This window comes from Prunus mume, linkage group LG6, assembly GCF_029339155.1.
Source record: "Prunus mume cultivar Tortuosa linkage group LG6, ASM2933915v1, whole genome shotgun sequence".
Taxonomy (NCBI): domain Eukaryota; kingdom Viridiplantae; phylum Streptophyta; class Magnoliopsida; order Rosales; family Rosaceae; genus Prunus; species Prunus mume.
The window spans coordinates 16,300,447-16,317,291 of record NC_142703.1 but is presented as its reverse complement, the minus strand read 5'-3'; the positions used below and the strand labels follow the sequence as shown (position 1 = coordinate 16,317,291).

General features: G+C 39.8%; 1 pseudogene across 1 annotated transcript; it reads left to right on the top strand.

Moving 5' to 3' along the window:
- The first annotated feature begins 11,337 nt into the window (after positions 1 to 11,337).
- On the top strand, positions 11,338 to 16,321 carry LOC103335443 (putative disease resistance RPP13-like protein 1; annotated as a pseudogene). The gene is made up of 3 exons (XR_016128304.1): positions 11,338 to 15,587; positions 15,684 to 15,758; positions 16,181 to 16,321. The product of XR_016128304.1 is annotated as a putative disease resistance RPP13-like protein 1 (transcript).
- Positions 16,322 to 16,845: the final 524 nt, after the last annotated feature.

The following is a 16,845-nucleotide window of genomic DNA, read 5'->3' as shown; positions in this document are numbered from 1 at the left end:
TGGCTGATCGGGAGCGATTCTCCGGGAGGCGATTCTGGCTGATCTTCTTCAAAGGCGACAAAAGATTGGATGATGCTGGAACAACACGATACAACACCTGGAAGCTTTATAAAGCCCGAGTAGAAATCATGCACATATTGGTTCGACCCTTTAGAAGGTGGGAAGCTATTTTGTCAAGCCTAGAATCTAGATAAGCCATGCAAAAGAAGCTCTCGAGGATTTCGCTTCTAAAAAAAAAAAAAAAAAAAAAAAAAAAAAAAAAATTTCAAGCAGTTCATAAAGACAATTCTAACAAAGCGGTACATATACATATCTACACAGAAAATATGCAACATGCCTCAAGCATTCGGAAATTCATACAAGCTTCGGTAGTTTAATATCAAAATTACAAAGGCATAGCAGCCGATCGTGTCGTTAAGTCTCAAGGGGAATATAATGGATGGTGAGTACCACCAAGGATGGCTAGAAGGGAACGGAGGAGGCCGTGAGAAGATCTTATCACTTGCCTCCATCACACAATCAGACTTTGTCGGAAGAGATACCTTGAAGCGAAAGGAGGCCATGCAATTCCCGCTGGTTTTCGATTCGCGTTGCTTGAAGACCAAAGCCTCTGCTGCTGCCCTTATTTCATCGGTAGGTTGACTTCATGTTATGAACTGCCCGTTGCCCAAATCGGCGCGTGCCAAACCCTTCACCGAGTTGAAGGGACTCGCTCGAAAGCCAGAGTCATAGCCTCATGAATCGCATCCCGCCAAATAGAGGAGCTGTGATCGTAATGTCCAGCACCGCCGGTATCCATCCATGGAGCACCAAGCCGAGGGCGAAAGCAGCACATCGCGAGAATGAAGAGGTAATACCATTCATGTCCATGAAATCCCGTACTTGTCCGAAAATTCTTCAAAGCGAATCTTATTGTCTCGGGATAAACAAGAATTCCCGGAGTATGCGTAACCATTAAACCGATGGTAGAGCGGCAGGAGTTCATCTGCGGATCGAAGGACCGAGCACCGCTGTCAAAGAAAGCCATGAAGGTAGTAAATGATTCCCCACTCCAGCCAAGACATGCTGCGAAGGTGTTCTGCGAAGAGCATTCGGCCGCAGCGATAATGATAGCACAGGCGTTTTCAGCGATGCCGCATTCTCACGTTGAACCGCTGGAAGAAGTGCTAGAGGACTAGCCCATCGCGCGGAGAAGTGGTTGAACGTGAGATGGAACAGACAGCGTTGCATGGACGGCAAGGGTGTTGCTCCGAATGGCTGCTTTGGAAGGGTGGCGAAATGGCAGGATCAAGGTCTCTCTGGAGAAAATGTTGGAAGATAGGTGGTAAAGGGCTCGTAACTTGGAGCGTAGGCATTTCATCCCGAGAATCCGTTGGTGTCGTGGTTGGAGAGGATCCTGTGAGGGCTGCCTCGACCAGTGTATCGAATGTGTTGAAGGAAGAAGGTACTACGGGCACAATTTCCAAATTCGAAGCATGATGCTCAGCCTGCAAAAAAAAAAAAAAAAAAAAAAAAGGGTGCATGCAAGGGTTAGTATGTGATAATTGACAGGTAATGGGCATTGGCAGATGAGTAGGAGAAGAAGGTAAATAGAATATTATCGATATACCTCAAGAAGTCCGGCGGGATTAGCAATGGCGCAGCGAGGTTTGGGTCTTGAATGTCAATAACTGCGGGATGAGCACGCGTCGAGTGTACAGATTATGGTGTGAGGAAGAAGAGGGGACAAAACTTAAACGCAGCGTACGATTACGCTCGGCGCTAAAGCGGCGTGCCTGCTATCAGTGGACTCGAAGAAAACATCAACCACCTTGTCCTCCTGGATAGTCACTGGAATAAGCAAATGCATCCTCACTGCAACCCTCATTGAAGTCCCTGTCAGAATCTTCACAGCATCGTCAACGTTCTCTTGCTCTGGAACATTAGCCTCGGATTCGGTGGTGTCACTATCATCACTATCATCGTCAACTGTCACTACAATTGGGGTTCGGCGACCTCAGCAAAGCGGGCGGTGCGTGTTCGAAAATCTCGCATGTAGAATGCACGCTTGGACGCTAGGGGTCACCTGAGGAGATACCTGGGGGTGTGTCACTTCTCTTTCTCTTTGGGGTGGCACCCATTTTCCCTATAAGAAAATATATATGTAAACAAGTATCTACCCACATATCATACACGCAAAGCAAAAGGAGGGACATGAAGAAGTACTGGAAGTCAAGAACACTTACAGCGGAGAGGGTAGTTTCGGCACCTGCAGGAGCGACCGCTCCGGATGCAGCAGCCAAGATGGCTGTTGCAGGAGTTGCTCCTTTGGTTCGAGGAGGGCCACTTGGGGCTACCTTCGGAATGAACCTTTTGGGTTTACCGCAGTCCGCTTCTCACTCACATTTCGCTCCTCCTCTACTTCCTTTTGCTGTGACGTTTGGCGTTGCACTTTTCTGGAGCCGGACTGTACCCCCGGCCGGCTTCATCTTAGAAATTCCCCAACAATGTCACGCTCTTGGAAATGAAGGGCAAGTTGCGTTTTTGGCTGAGAGGGATGGCTTTCTTCAAACCAAACTGCGAGGCGGGCTGTACATTGTAGGAAGGCGATCTGTCCTGAAAGGATTGGAACTCACGAAGGAAGAGAGCAGCGGTTCCGGTAGGCTTGGTAGCCTCTAGAAGCCACCGACCCTGCATACCTTGCTAGACGATGGGCCTGCAACTGGCTGGTATGTGGAAATTACTAAGATCTGTGTAAAGCAAAAGGGTCATCATGGTTAGGGCTGCTGGGTACCCCTTGGTCAAGCCCAAACGCCTCCTGACTCGGTGTGGAGAATAGGTCACGGAAACCTCTGCACGGTGGTCTCCAAGAATAGGTAAGGGGATGGGAGCGATATTCAACAAGGCATGCTTCCGAAACTGGTCACTATGCGACACATTGCTGGAACCTCAACCGTATCATTGACGTCAGCATAGAAGGGCACGAAAGTGAAGGACTCTGCTGAGGTGCCGTAAGGACGAAGACAAAATTCTCGACATTGTCTAGCAGCTTTAAGAAACTCTGGCCTTTCCTCTGCATTCTCTTGAACCACCTGCAAACTAATGGAAGATTGTTTGGCATAAAGGAACCATTGCCCCAGTCAGCCAACTTTAAAGCATGCGAATGAGGGAGTGAATGCACATCAACCCTTTGAGGCGCTCCCACAAGAACACCTGCAAGAAACCAGAATTTAGAAGGGTCTACGCCCATAGTTCTGATGCACTCTTTTCAGTGGGTTCGATTAAGAAGATGGTATAGATGTCCCAGGAACATGGGGCTAAGGGGATGGTATCGCCTCGGGCTATAGCCAAAGCAAAGAAATACACGCTCATGAAGGCATCATGAGAAAGGTCACTGAGCACGAACCGCCCAAGCCACAGGCTATAAAGGCAGCCAAACGGCGGGGACTCTGTCTGTTTGCATCCCAAAATATTGTATCCAGTTGCTAAATCGGGTGAAGTCTGGGAGAGGTGGGAGCGCCTCTTACAAGGACTGCAAGGTTATCTATTTCCTCTGGAGGAGGCGATGCAAAAGGACTACGGTCGCCACAGCAGGAAGGCGAGAGATATTCGCCACATCTTCAAGGGTAGGGGTAAATTCCCCCCATGAGCACACAAAGGTGTGAGTAGCGGTGCTCCACCTCCGGACCACGTGACGAAGCATCTTCGCTTCGATATGGATGTCCCACAATTTGGAAAGGAAGATGGCATCAAGGACTTGTGCTCTGCGCAGGATGTTGCATGTGGATGGATCCCGCAGTTCACGGTCGACCCATTCTGACCAACCTTTACTGATGCCGCAAGGATATTGGAAGAATAGGGGAACGGCTGGAAAGAGACCATTTTCAATGCAGCATCACGGATATGGAGGCGGGATTAATTACGGGGGAGCAGTCTCGGGGATGGCTCATCACCAACAACGGGATTTTTACGGGCATCTTTAAGCAACAGGAGCGGCCCTTACTGTTTTAAGATCGTCATCCATGGAGTAGAGGTGGTCTAGCATGATCGGCGGGAGGTTAGTAGACGCCATGGCAGGCCTACTGAGTCACGGACACCTGCAAGAAAGGAAGAAAGAACAAAATGCATAAGTTCCAGCACCCTCGCGAATTGTTGAATGCACGCACATCTCTGTAATATCATGTCAGGACCATATCAAGGAAGAAAAGAAGACCAATTCAATATCATCATGCAAATCTTTCCTACGAGAGGGGAAAAGATTGTCGGGTGCTAAAAGAAAAAAGGAGAAAATGAATCACAGGGATAAAATATGCGAAGGAAGCCATGGAGTGGCTGTTCCTGTTCCTTCCACCATGCTTCGACACCATCTAGAGGTTTTGCAGTTAATCAAGGTAAGGTACCGCCTCAAGCACGCTTAAAATCCCAAATCAGTGGTCTATGCCCGAAATTCGAGCCTAGGGTTTGGGAAATTAGATGAAACTCAGACCAAGAAAGGTGCCCTGTTCATGAGGAATTCTCGAAAAATATAAATGGTGCCTCCACATGCACATATATGCGTATGTATGTGTGCATGTGTGTAGATGCATGTGCCCAGAGTAACAAGAAGTAGAAAACAAAAAATGGGGGAACGATGCTTACCACTGCTATCGATGGAATTCTTCCAGCAGCTTGCCGAAGTCAAGAGAGGAGGGAACTGCCTTGCGATTCCACCGCAGAAATTGCTCCACACTTTGCCAAGTGACTCTGCTAAGCTTGGTTTTGGACGGATTGAAGAGCGAATTGAAGAAATTTGAGGGATTTTAAAAGAAGAATTGTGGCTTTTCCCAATCGTTGCGAGCGGTTTCCTGAACGTAACCAACCAGCGGTTGTGGATGGGGCCTCACTGAGATTTCTCGTTTCCCAAGGATTCCCTAGACCTGTGTATGAGAAGAAACCAGCAAAACGAAAAGGGGGCAACCAGTTTTAGGGCTCGCGTGCACAGAAGAGGGGAGAAAGAAGAGAAGAAAAGGAAAGAAGAATAAAATAAAATAAAACAGGATTGATGGAAGCGTACCTGGAGAATGCAAGGGACTGCTGGAAAATAATCATGGCAGCACACACGCGGGAAACGGGAAGGTCACGTCAGCAGCCTGGATTTGACTTTTCTTTTGGGCCAGGTTTGATTATTTGACCCATCTCAAAGTTACTCATGGCCCCAATAATCAAGGGGGCTAATGTTGAGGCCCAAAAATCCAAGGGGCTAAGCCCAAATTAATCCTTAGCCCAATATGGGTAATTGGATGCAAAATAAGCTCAATTGGGATAAAAGGAAATTTATAAGAGCCGCCAACACAAGCTACAAGCCACGAATCATGCTAAACAAGCACGTGCAGAAGAAGCCAAGGACATACCGATATTACTAAATCATGCTCACATGCCCATTCGGTGCTACTTGGCCCGACTCTAGCCTATCATGGCATAATGAAACCCCAAGCACGAGCATAGAAATTATGCGCATTCTAATACCAAGCTACGTCACGGCTTAAGTGGGCCCAAGCCACGAAATCAACCGGGGCTTACTGAGAAGGTTGTGGTATGGAAGGTGACAAGCAATCACGGGGCCCATTGAGGGTTCAAGGAACGTAGGTTTCAAAGCCACTTGGGGACTTTGGAACTCAAGCCCGTTCCTAGAACCCAAGCATATGGGTTAGCATGAGAGAGAGGAAAAAAATTGACCCATGCTCTAGGAAGACACCAAAGAACCCACCAAAATATTTAGCCCAGCCCACATCAATAGAATTAAAGGGAAAGCCTTTCCAGCAGCTTGACAAAAGCACAAACGTTAGAAGCACAAAACCAGAGGACCCAATACCATATGTACAAGCCCAAACCCAACAACTTACAAAAATCTGGCGTCAAGTCCTATTCCCGTTTGAATTCCAAACAATGGAGCCATGGCAAGACCAGAGGAAATCCATGGGGGTGAGGGAAGTGTCCGTCGGACAAAAGGCTCCATCTCTCCTTTTTCCTCTGTAAGCTCTGCCTTGGAGAGAACATAATAAAGCAGGTGGCGCCTTCCCCTCTATGGGAAAGCCCAGCTGCGTCAAACCATTGGAACCATAAAGGGTTCCTTACCCATGCTCCTTGGGTGGGGAAATTCATCAAAATAGAGCTAGGTAGGAGCTGCCAAGGGAAAAAGAAGAAGAAAACCAGACGAAATTGGAGCTCCTAACGCCTATAAAAGGAGACTTTTGCTATCCAGAAAATCTATCCACAACTCAACGATCCAGACCTTGACCAAGCTTTGTCAAGCAAATCTGGAATTTCCTCAAGCCACCCAAGCCTTTCTTCTGTTCATCTTTCTCCTTCTTAGGATAGGGCTCAGACCGATATTTCCTCGTAAGAAACCCACCATTTGTCTTCTCTCTCTCAAATTGCTAAACTTGTGAAAGCTTAGCTCCCATGCCACATGCTCCTCAAGCTAAGCCATTAATGAAATCCTCATGCTTATTTGGGTGTTAGTGAAGTGATCCTGAGAGTGTTCTTTTAAAATCTCATTAGATTTTCTAAAAACTCTCTTGGGAGCTTGTTTTTCGAACTCAGGCATTTGGGGATTTTTGCTCGTTGCCTTCTTCCAGCAGCCCAGGCCCATTCGTCAGGCTTTGGAACAAACCCCTACACTGGTCAATTTGAAGCTACTTGTTTTCTTGCAAATGTTAAGGAGTAAAAAAACAAGAAAATCTCTCGACGATCAGCACAAGTCTATGCCTGCATATTTGCGGATTAGACCTCTCTTGATGCAACTCACCTTTGGCAATGAAGTTGTCAGGAGAGGTCTAATCCGGCAAACTTTCGTTGCGGGAGTTTTTTTATTTTTTATTTATTTTTAAATTTTAAAAAATACCAGTTTAGTATCTTTAATTTAATAAAATATATAAATACTAATTATTCACTAAGTAAATAATAATTAAAACATAACTACTAAATAAAGTAATTAGAAAAGAGAAATCAAGATTATGATATTTAAAGCGTATAGCCGGGCGGCTATCTTTATTAAAATAATCTATTTACAGAGTGGACGCCCGTACGGCTATACGCTAACATATTATAGAGTAAAGCCGTGCGGCAAGACTTTAAATATTCGTAAGGCCGCGGCTATACTGTTAAAATATTCTATTTGTTTAGGACAGCCAACCGGCTATACGCTTTAAATGGAATAGTATAGGCGGTGCGGCTATACTCTTAAACTATTCTTTTTAACTTTTCTTTTTTTAAAAGTTGCCTTTTTAGTAATTAAATAATATCTTAGCCTTATTTAAATACTTTCATTTGTAATTGTGTTTTAATTATTATTTCTTTAGTGAATAATTAGTATTAAATATTTTAATAAAAATTCTGGAAATTTAGTTTTGGTACCCAAGTATTTTAGTATTCGAAAAATGGAATTTAGCCTCAAAACTTAGATCCAAGTCACAACGTGATTCGATAATATCAACTACTTGTTGGCGCTTGATTGAAATACATGAACTTGAGACCCACATTGGAAAAGAAGAGAATGTATCAACTCTTTATAAGTAGGAGTCTTTCGACACGTGCTATATGCAAGGTGGGCCTAGGGGAGTGGAATTTGGATTTACCCAAACTAATTTTGTAGAAAAATAAAATAAAAAGCATAGTCCACAAAATAATTTAAAATGATTAATTACTATTTATTAAGTAATTTATGAAATAAATAAAATATTTAAATATTCACTAATTAAATAATAATTAAAAAAGACTAAGATATTACTTAATTCCATATATTAAATTAAAGATGTTGGCCAAAAAATAAAAGTAAAAAAATTAATTTTATATGTTTAAATTTTATAAATAAATAAAAAAGCAAGAAAATCTCTCCCAATGAAATGTTTTCGGCATAGGTCTATGTTAGCAATATTTGCCGGATTAGACCTTTCCTCACGAAACTCACCTTTGCTAACGAATGGTCGTCGGGAGAGGTCTAATCCGGCAAAAGTTTGTCAGGATAGATCAGACCTATTCCGACGAACTTTTGTCTAGGGAGTTTTTTTAATTTTAATTTTTTAAAAAAAAAAAATCAGTTAAGTATCTTTAATTTAATAAAATATTTAGTATATATATATATATATATATCCATATATATAAAGCAAAAGTCAGAGAATGGTGAAACATTCAAAATACCAAAAAATGTCCTTAGTTAATGCAAACATTAAGAATCAAAATTATTAATTAAATGAGGATAATACGGTAAATTCACACTTTTTCATATTAAAAAAATTAAAATGAAAAGAAAAATCAGATAATGGATCCTATTTTTATGGAATACAACTACTCATTATCTTCTTTAATTCTAAAATAAATTTAAATTTTTTTTAAAAAAGCCTCTCACAGGCGCGGAAGCGCATGCAAAGAGGCTAGTATATATAAAGTAAAAGGCACAGAATGGTGAACCATTCAAATTACTAGAAAATGCGCTTACTTAATGCAAACATTAAGAATTAAAATTATTAATTAAATTAGGGTAATATGGTAAATTCATACTTTTTTAAATTAAAAAAAATTTAAAAAAAGACAAGGGATCCAATTTTTATGGAACACAACTACCCATTATCTTTTTTAATTTTAAAATAAATTTTCTAAAAAAGGCATCTTGCAGGCACTAAAGCTCGTGCGGAGAGACTAGTAATAATTAAAACGTAACTACTAAATAAAGTAATTAGAAAAGATAAATCATGATTATGCTATTTAAAGCGTATAGCCGCTTGGCTATACTTCAAAAGTATTCTATTTAAAGAGTATAGCCTCGCGGCTATACTGTTAAAATAGTCTATTTACAGAGTAAAGCCGACCGGCTATACCTGTAACATATTCTATTCTATCAGGTTAAAGCCGCGCGGCTATACTGTGAAAATATTCTGTTTGTATAGTAGAGCCGACCGGCTATACGTTTAAACCCGACTCTACTCTTTAAATGGAATAGTATAGCCGTTCGGCTATGCTCGTAAAATATTCTTTTTAACATTTTTTTAAAAAAGTTTCTTTTTAGTAATTAAATAATATCTTAGCCTTATTTAAATACTTTCATTAGTAATTGTGTTTTTAATTATTATTTCTTTAGTGAATAATTAGTATTAAATATTTTAATAAAATCCTGGAAATTTAATTTTGGTACCCAAGTATTTTAGTATTCCAAAACTAGATTTTAGCCTTGAAACTTAAATCCAAGTCATAGCATGATTTGATAATATCAACTACTTATTTAAATACTTTCATTAGTAATTGTGTTTTAATTATTATTTCTCAATATTCACGTCCTTGGTTGCGGAGTGTCTCCTCCGAACTTTCGAGCATATAATGGTCCTCCATAGTTTTACAGTAGGGCTTGCAGTTGCAGATAGATAGAGAAAGGGGTGAACCAAAATTTGTTATTGGGTTAGGTCCTTTCAGCGACAACGATACTTTTTGGGTTGCTTCAGACAACAAATATATGAAATATGATATCCTTATCTATATTTATAAAGTAAAAGGCAAAGAATGGTGAAACATTCCAAATACCAGAAAATTCCCTTGGTAAATAAGGATAATATGGTAAATTCACATTTTTTCATATTAAAAAAAAATAAAATTAAAAATATATATAAATAATGGATCATATTTTTATGGATCACAACTACCCATTATCTTTTTTAATTCTTAAATAAATTTAAAAATTTAAACACAAAAAAAGAAAAAGAAAAAAAAGGCCTCTCATAGGCGCGGAAGCGCATGCGGAGAGGCTAGTATTACATAATTAAGATTAACCATATAGTTTTCATGAAGATATGACTTCAAACTAATTCCTTCAATTTTGTTTGAAAAAAGTATCGCGCCTGCGGAGAGGCTAGTATTACATAATTAAGATTAACCAAATTGTTTTCATGAAGATATGACTTCAAACTAATTCCTTCAATTTTGTTTGAAACAAGCACAAGAGCATGTTTTGTTTCAATTCTGTTCGACTATTTTTATTTTGAAAAATTCATAGTTTGTTAACTGGAATTATAATCTGATTTCATTTCACTAACGTAATTTCACTAATGTTTTCATATGCTTTCTACTGGCAGGACGAATCTGATTTCATTCATAACATTGTTAGAAGAGATTTCAACACAAGTATTAAAAGTACCTATTTGACTGTAGCGAAGTACAATATATGACTGTGCTTTTAGGTCGCATGCATGGTAGACAACAATTGCTAAAGATGTTTATAATATAATTGCCTATAAATTTGAAGGGAGCTGTGTTTTTTTTGGCAAATGTGTTAGAGAAAATTCAACAACACGTATGTCTCTCTCTCTTATGAGGAACAGGAAGATGAACTACTTCCTGAGAGAATTGAAAAGAAAAGAAGATTGTAGGGGCAAGATTAACCATGTTTGTAGATTTTTTTTTTAAAAAAAGAAAAAAGAAAAAACTACTTCTTCATGTACTGTTGAATTGAATGCCACCAATATGTTGAGGCTGAGGATGCTTTTGGGTTTAGGGGGATTGTCCTTGTTTAGTCTTTCTTGTTTTAAAACCTCTGCCAATTACTTGCTTTTTTTTTTTTTTTTCGTGAATTTGAAGTGGAATTAAAGATTGGGGAAATACTAGAGTAATATTTTGGTTTGGATGGCAAAAAATTGGTGGAAATTTTTGAGGGTTTGGTGCATGAATGTGGGGAAAACATAAAGCAAAAGGCAGAAATATCTTGACATGTGCAAGTGACGTGCCTCTTTGTATACCAAATTAACATAATTTTGGGATTTATCTTTGAATTGCTACACGCAATTTAGAAAGGTAAAATTGCAAAAATCAAATATATAACAACCAAAAACAAAAACTAGGCAAACTACATGGACAAAGAGTGAAATTTGACCTTATTTAAAAAAACAGAAACTACCTAGAAGGAACTCCACTTAAATCTTTATATACGTAAGGCTTTGAACAAATTATTATATGTAATATTGACTATATCATATACAAAAGGACATTGATTAGAGGACAGGTGGTGTCTTTCATCATATTAAAGTTTTTATTGAGTTTTTTCAAAAAAAGCTTCCTATTATATATGTGTATTTGACTTGCAAAGTAAACAATAACACCTCCAAAAAGTATTTAAAAAGTATGAATAATTGTAAATGACTAAATTTTTTATTTGGTCAGAAAACTGTATATGACAAGAGACGTATTGAGTTCATTGGAAAAAACAAGGTACCTAGCTAGAAATAAAATAAAATAAAATGAAAACGCGGTAACAGTCTCACCCAATCGACCCCATCGATCATAACCATCCCATCTAACTCATTGACTTTTTGTTCACATTACTCAATATCTTGAGACTTGAATCTTGATATCATGTTTTCACAGAAGAACTCCTTACTTCTTTGATCAGTTGAAACTCTTCATTCTTACAAATTACAATCTTGATTGCTTCCTTTTGGACAAGAGAAAACATGGTAGCAGTAGCAGAGGTCTTTCTTGGGGCACTCCTTCGGTTTCTGCTGGACAGGTTATTGACTCCACTCAACTTCCTCGCGGACGGTGTTGGCAAAAACTGAAGAAATGGAGTGAAATGTTGTCTTCAATTGAACTGGTGCTTCGTGATGCAGAGAAGAAGCAACTAACGAGCAGTGCAGTGGAGCTGTGGCTGGATGATCTCAAAGACTTTTATGATATCGAAGACATCCTCGACAAGTTTTATACTGAGATATTACGGCGCAAGTTGGACGAACAACGTGGGGCTACAACAAGTAAGGTACGAAGCCTAATTCCTAGATTTGAAGTCCACTTTAATATGAACTTCGAAATAAAGGAGATTACCAATCGGCTACAAGCCATATCTGAACGAAAAGATAAACTTGGGTTAAGTTTAGATGGTATTGGATCTTCCTTCACCTAAGCCTTGGCCAAGGCCACCAAGTTCATGTGTTCTGAATGGAGTGCCTGTTGTTGGAAGAGATAGTGACAAAGCAAAGATTGTTGAATTGTTGTCAAGAAACTATGAGCCTAATGCTATCAATTTTCAAGTAGTTGCGATTGTTGGCATGCCTGGAGTTGGAAAAACAACACTGGCTCAATTTGTATTCAATGAGGATGATGTCCTGAAACAGTTTGATCTTGAGGCATGGGTATCCGTGTCTGATGAATTCGACATTGTAAGAGTAACAAAGGCAATTCTTGAATCAGTCACGTCCGGACGCTGTGATTTGGAGGAATTCAGTAACATTCAGAACAATTTGAGCAAAGCATTGGCAGGAAAAAAATTTCTCATTGTTTTAGATGATGTCTGGAATACATGTGACTATAATCTATGGACAACGCTGCAATCCCCCTTTTGTGTTGGAGCATTGGGAAGTAAGATAATCGTGACAACACGTGATGCAGAAGTTCCAAGAATGATGAGATCCACTGAAGTTCACAATTTGAGCGGTATATCAAATGGTGATTGCTGGAAAGTATTTGTGCAACATGCATTTTTTAATATTGAAGAAAGCTCCAGACCAACGAAGTATGAATTACTTCAGGAGAAAATTGTTACAAAATGTTGTGGGTTGCCCTTGGCAGCAAGGACTCTTGGTGGTCTTTTAGGTTGTAAAGAAATAAATGAATGGGAGGAAATATTGAACAACAAATTGTGGTTTCTATCTGATAAGAGTGGAATTCTCCCAGTATTGAAAATTAGCTACCATTATCTCCCTTCAACTTTGAAAAGGTGTTTTGCTTATTGCTCAATACTTCCAAATGACTATGAATTTGGGGAGACACAGTTGATCCTTCTATGGATGGCAGAAGATTTGATTCAGAAACCAGAAGAAAATGAACAATTGGAAGACGTAGGCCGTGAGTATTTTCAAGAGCTTGTGTCTAGGTCATTATTTCAAAAATCAAGCAAACAAGATTCAAGATATGTGATGCACCACCTCATTAGTGATTTGGCACAAAGGGTTTCCGGAGAAACCTGTTTAAGATTGGAGGATATCTTGGACGGTAGATGGTCTCCGAAGACTCGTCATTTGTCTTACACTGCTGGTAAATATGATGGAGTCAAAAGATTTGAGGCGTTTGCTAAAGCAAAAGTTTTGCGGACTTTTCTACCACTTTCAATTTCACAGGATCCATGTAATTATTTGACTTGTAGGGTTACTTTTGAGTTATTGCCAAAGTTGCAGTACTTACGAGTGCTCTCTTTGAATGGTTATCGACTAATCAAGCTGCCGAATTCAATTGGTGAGTTGAAGTTTCTCCGATACCTAGATCTTTCTCACACGGAAATAACGAGTTTGCCTCGTTCAATAAGCACACTTTGCAACTTACAAACGTTGATATTAGAGAACTGTTATAGTTTGAAGGCACTACCTGCAAACATGAAGAACCTAATTAATCTGCGTCATCTCAACAATGCAAACACACCTTCATTGCAAGGAATGCCTGCACAACTAGGTCAATTGACGAATTTGAAAACATTGCATAATTTTGTGGTGAGCAAAGGTAGCAAGTCGAGTATAAGAGAGGTAGAGCCCTATTGCATCTCCAGGGGACATTGCGCCTCTCAAGATTGCAGAATGTGAATGACATTGAGGATGTAAAGAGGGCGGACTTAATTAGCAAGGCCAGGCTTGATGTATTGCTACTAGAATGGAATGGCTTAGGAGAAAAAGAATCCGACGTGCTCGACATGTTACAACCTCATAGGAAGCTCAAAGTGCTCAGCATCAAGGGATACGGTGGTTTGGAATTTTCAAAATGGATTGGACATCCTTTACTCTCTAGCTTGACAACGGTGTGCTTAGAGGGTTGCAACCATTGCTGTCTCTTGCCATCACTTGGACAATTGCCATCTCTCAAAAAGCTCTCTATAAAAAGATTGTATGCAGTGGAAGTAGTGGGTCTTGAGTTCTATGGAATGGCTAGATTGCCTTTTCCACTGTTAGAGATCCTTGAATTTGAGGATATGAAACATTGGAGGGAGTGGTTTCCATACGAACAAGATCAAGATCAAGGAATTAGAGTTTTCCCTTGCCTGAAAATGCTTTCCATATCCAAATGCCCCAAATTGGAGGGCAGGTTACCCGAGAACCTTGATTCACTGTCAAAGCTTGTGATTCGTGGATGTGAGCAGTTGGTGATTTCAATTTCTGACTATAAACAACTTCAGAAATTAGATATTGATGATTGCAAAAGGGTGGTCCATATAAAAGTTCAGCTTGAGTTATTGGAGGCCTTGCAGCTTTCAAGTATTGCAGAGTTCAAACTCCAAATAAAGGATTTCATGGGAGGATTACCAAAGCTTAATGATCTGGTTATTAGCGGTTGTGATGAGCTCACATCTTTATGGCAGAATGAAGATAAATTGCTCCATGACCTGATTTCTCTTCATTGTTTGGTTATTGGAGACAACCCTCACCTCCATCTTGTTCAAAATCTTGTATCACTCCAAGAGCTTCACATATATGACTGCCCAAGTCTGATTTCTTTTCAAGAGTTTCTTTTGCCACCTTTTGTCAAGGAAATAAAAATTGAGCGGTGCAGTTCTCTTGTGTATTTTGCAAGATACCGAATACCTCCAAATCTAAGAAGAATGGATATTATGTTATGCGAAAATTTGAAATCACTGCTGGAGGAAGAGGAGGTAAAGGGTTCTTCGTCTTCCTCTTCTCCTTACCTGGTGAAAGAAGAGGAATCTTGTCTTGAGTACTTGAGTATAGAGGATTGTCCATTGCTGACGTCCTTATCATTCGAAGACCATCTTCCCAGGATGCTTAAACACCTTCGCATAAGCGATTGTGAACAGCTAGAGACAATAACCAATAGGTTCAAGCATAACATTTGCCTTGAAGAAATTAAGATCTCGCGTTGTACAAATCTCAAGTGTTTACCGGAAGGCCTGTGCTACCTCACCAATCTTCAAGAGTTAGGTATTTATGACTGTGCAAGTCTTGTTTCCTTCCCCGAAGGAGGGTTGCCACAAAGCGCTGCCTACCTAAGAGAGATCGACATCAGCTACTGCAACAAATTGAAGGCACTACCCAAAGGCATACATGACCTCAACTCTCTTCAGATATTGAGCATTTCTTGTTGCGAAGGTTTCACGCCGTTTCTAGAAGATGGTTTTCCCCCTAACTTAATACAGCTTACAATTTATAATCTCAAGAGCTGTAAGGCACTCTTGGACTTGGGGTTGCACAGGCTTACCTCTCTTAGAGAACTGGAAATTCGCGGCAAAGACCCAGACGTGTTGTTCTTCCCTCCTGAGAAAGAGATGGTGCTTCCTAAATCTCTCATTCGCTTACAATTCAGGACTTCCCGAATCTCGTTAAACTCAGCAACGGCTTTCAACTCCTCAACTGTCTTCAATCTTTTCACATCGAGGGGTGTCCTAAGCTAGCATCAATGGCAGAGGAGAGTCTTCCTCTATCACTTACACAACTTACTATCTATCACTGTCCGCTGCTAGAAGAGAGATGCAAACCAAGTAAAGGAAGATACTGGCCCTCCATAGCGCACATCCCTTACATTCGGATTCAAGACCACGTGCATAGAGCAAATCCAGATCATAGCCCACGCCTCCCGTTCTCGTGCTCTCCTTCCAGGTACTTCCAACATGAGACAACAATCAAAACCATTATTATTTGTTTGCACTAATTATAAAGTTTTGTGATATGTAATTTATTATATTTCACGAGCAGATCAGAGGACCAAGCTAGCTATCACGAACACGTATATTTTTTTCCTTAAAGCGATCCTATCGGAGATCAATTACGGTAAGCAGAGATCATCATCCTATTTTTGTATTCCTACTAGATTAGTGACCAAACCTTATGATAATCTGAACACATAAAAAAAACCACAGTGTTTTATTGTAACTGATTTATCCTTTTCATAATCCATGCTTGTTGTTGCCATGCTTACCTGTGACATGGTTCAGATAACCCTATCATATAAAATAAAAAAATTACTAAATTCAATTCTGAGTCAAAAGTCAGTTGAGATCAAAATTTATTTTATTGATATGGTAATTGCAAACTGATTGCTAAATTCATTTCTAAGCTAGTTATTCATTCTTTTTATTTTTTTTATTTTTATAAACAAACTACACGCTAGTTATATTAGAGCACAGCTGTAGCTCTTATATCAGATCAACAAATTCACATTTAATTGAACGTATTACTGATATATTTTGTAGGGCTGCTTGAACAATGGACCCTTTTACTCACCAGCCTTTGTCCAGAGATTTTGTCACCAAGCAACCCTTAGTTTGCATTTGGGAGCTTGTTGACAAGGCTAAAATGGAAAGAGATGAATTGAGGAGGTGGGCAGTGTTGTGGTAGCCTTGTGGCAGTCTTCCTTAAAATTTAAGGATTATTAGTTGGTGGCATGGCATCTCTCAGTGCATTTGTTCAATATAGTTGAGTATGTTCGATTTCATTAGGCATGATGAAAATGTTATCCTCTTTGGCCTGCAGGGGCATTTAAAGTTATATGCAAGTCAATTTGTTGTTCTGTTATGTTTTGAATTTGAATTGTAGCATGAACTGGGATGCAGTTTTTGCTCTAGGATTGAAGTGATTTGGATTCCACAATTCTTGACTCTTTGTTTCTGATTTATGACATCATTTTCTCTGATTGAAAAGACAATGATGGAAGAAATATTAGTTTGGGTATCAGTGCAGGGCTTTGACTAGCAATACTCTAATGCTAACCATTTTCCCACTCCTTCTCACTACTTGGGCTAATCCCAAGGGCTTACGCCCAGCCCCTTACTGCTTCTATTTAGGAGTATGTGCTTAGCATGACCCATCTAAAAATGAAAAGAAGAAGAAAAAGAGGAGTTGCTTCTATTAAATCAAT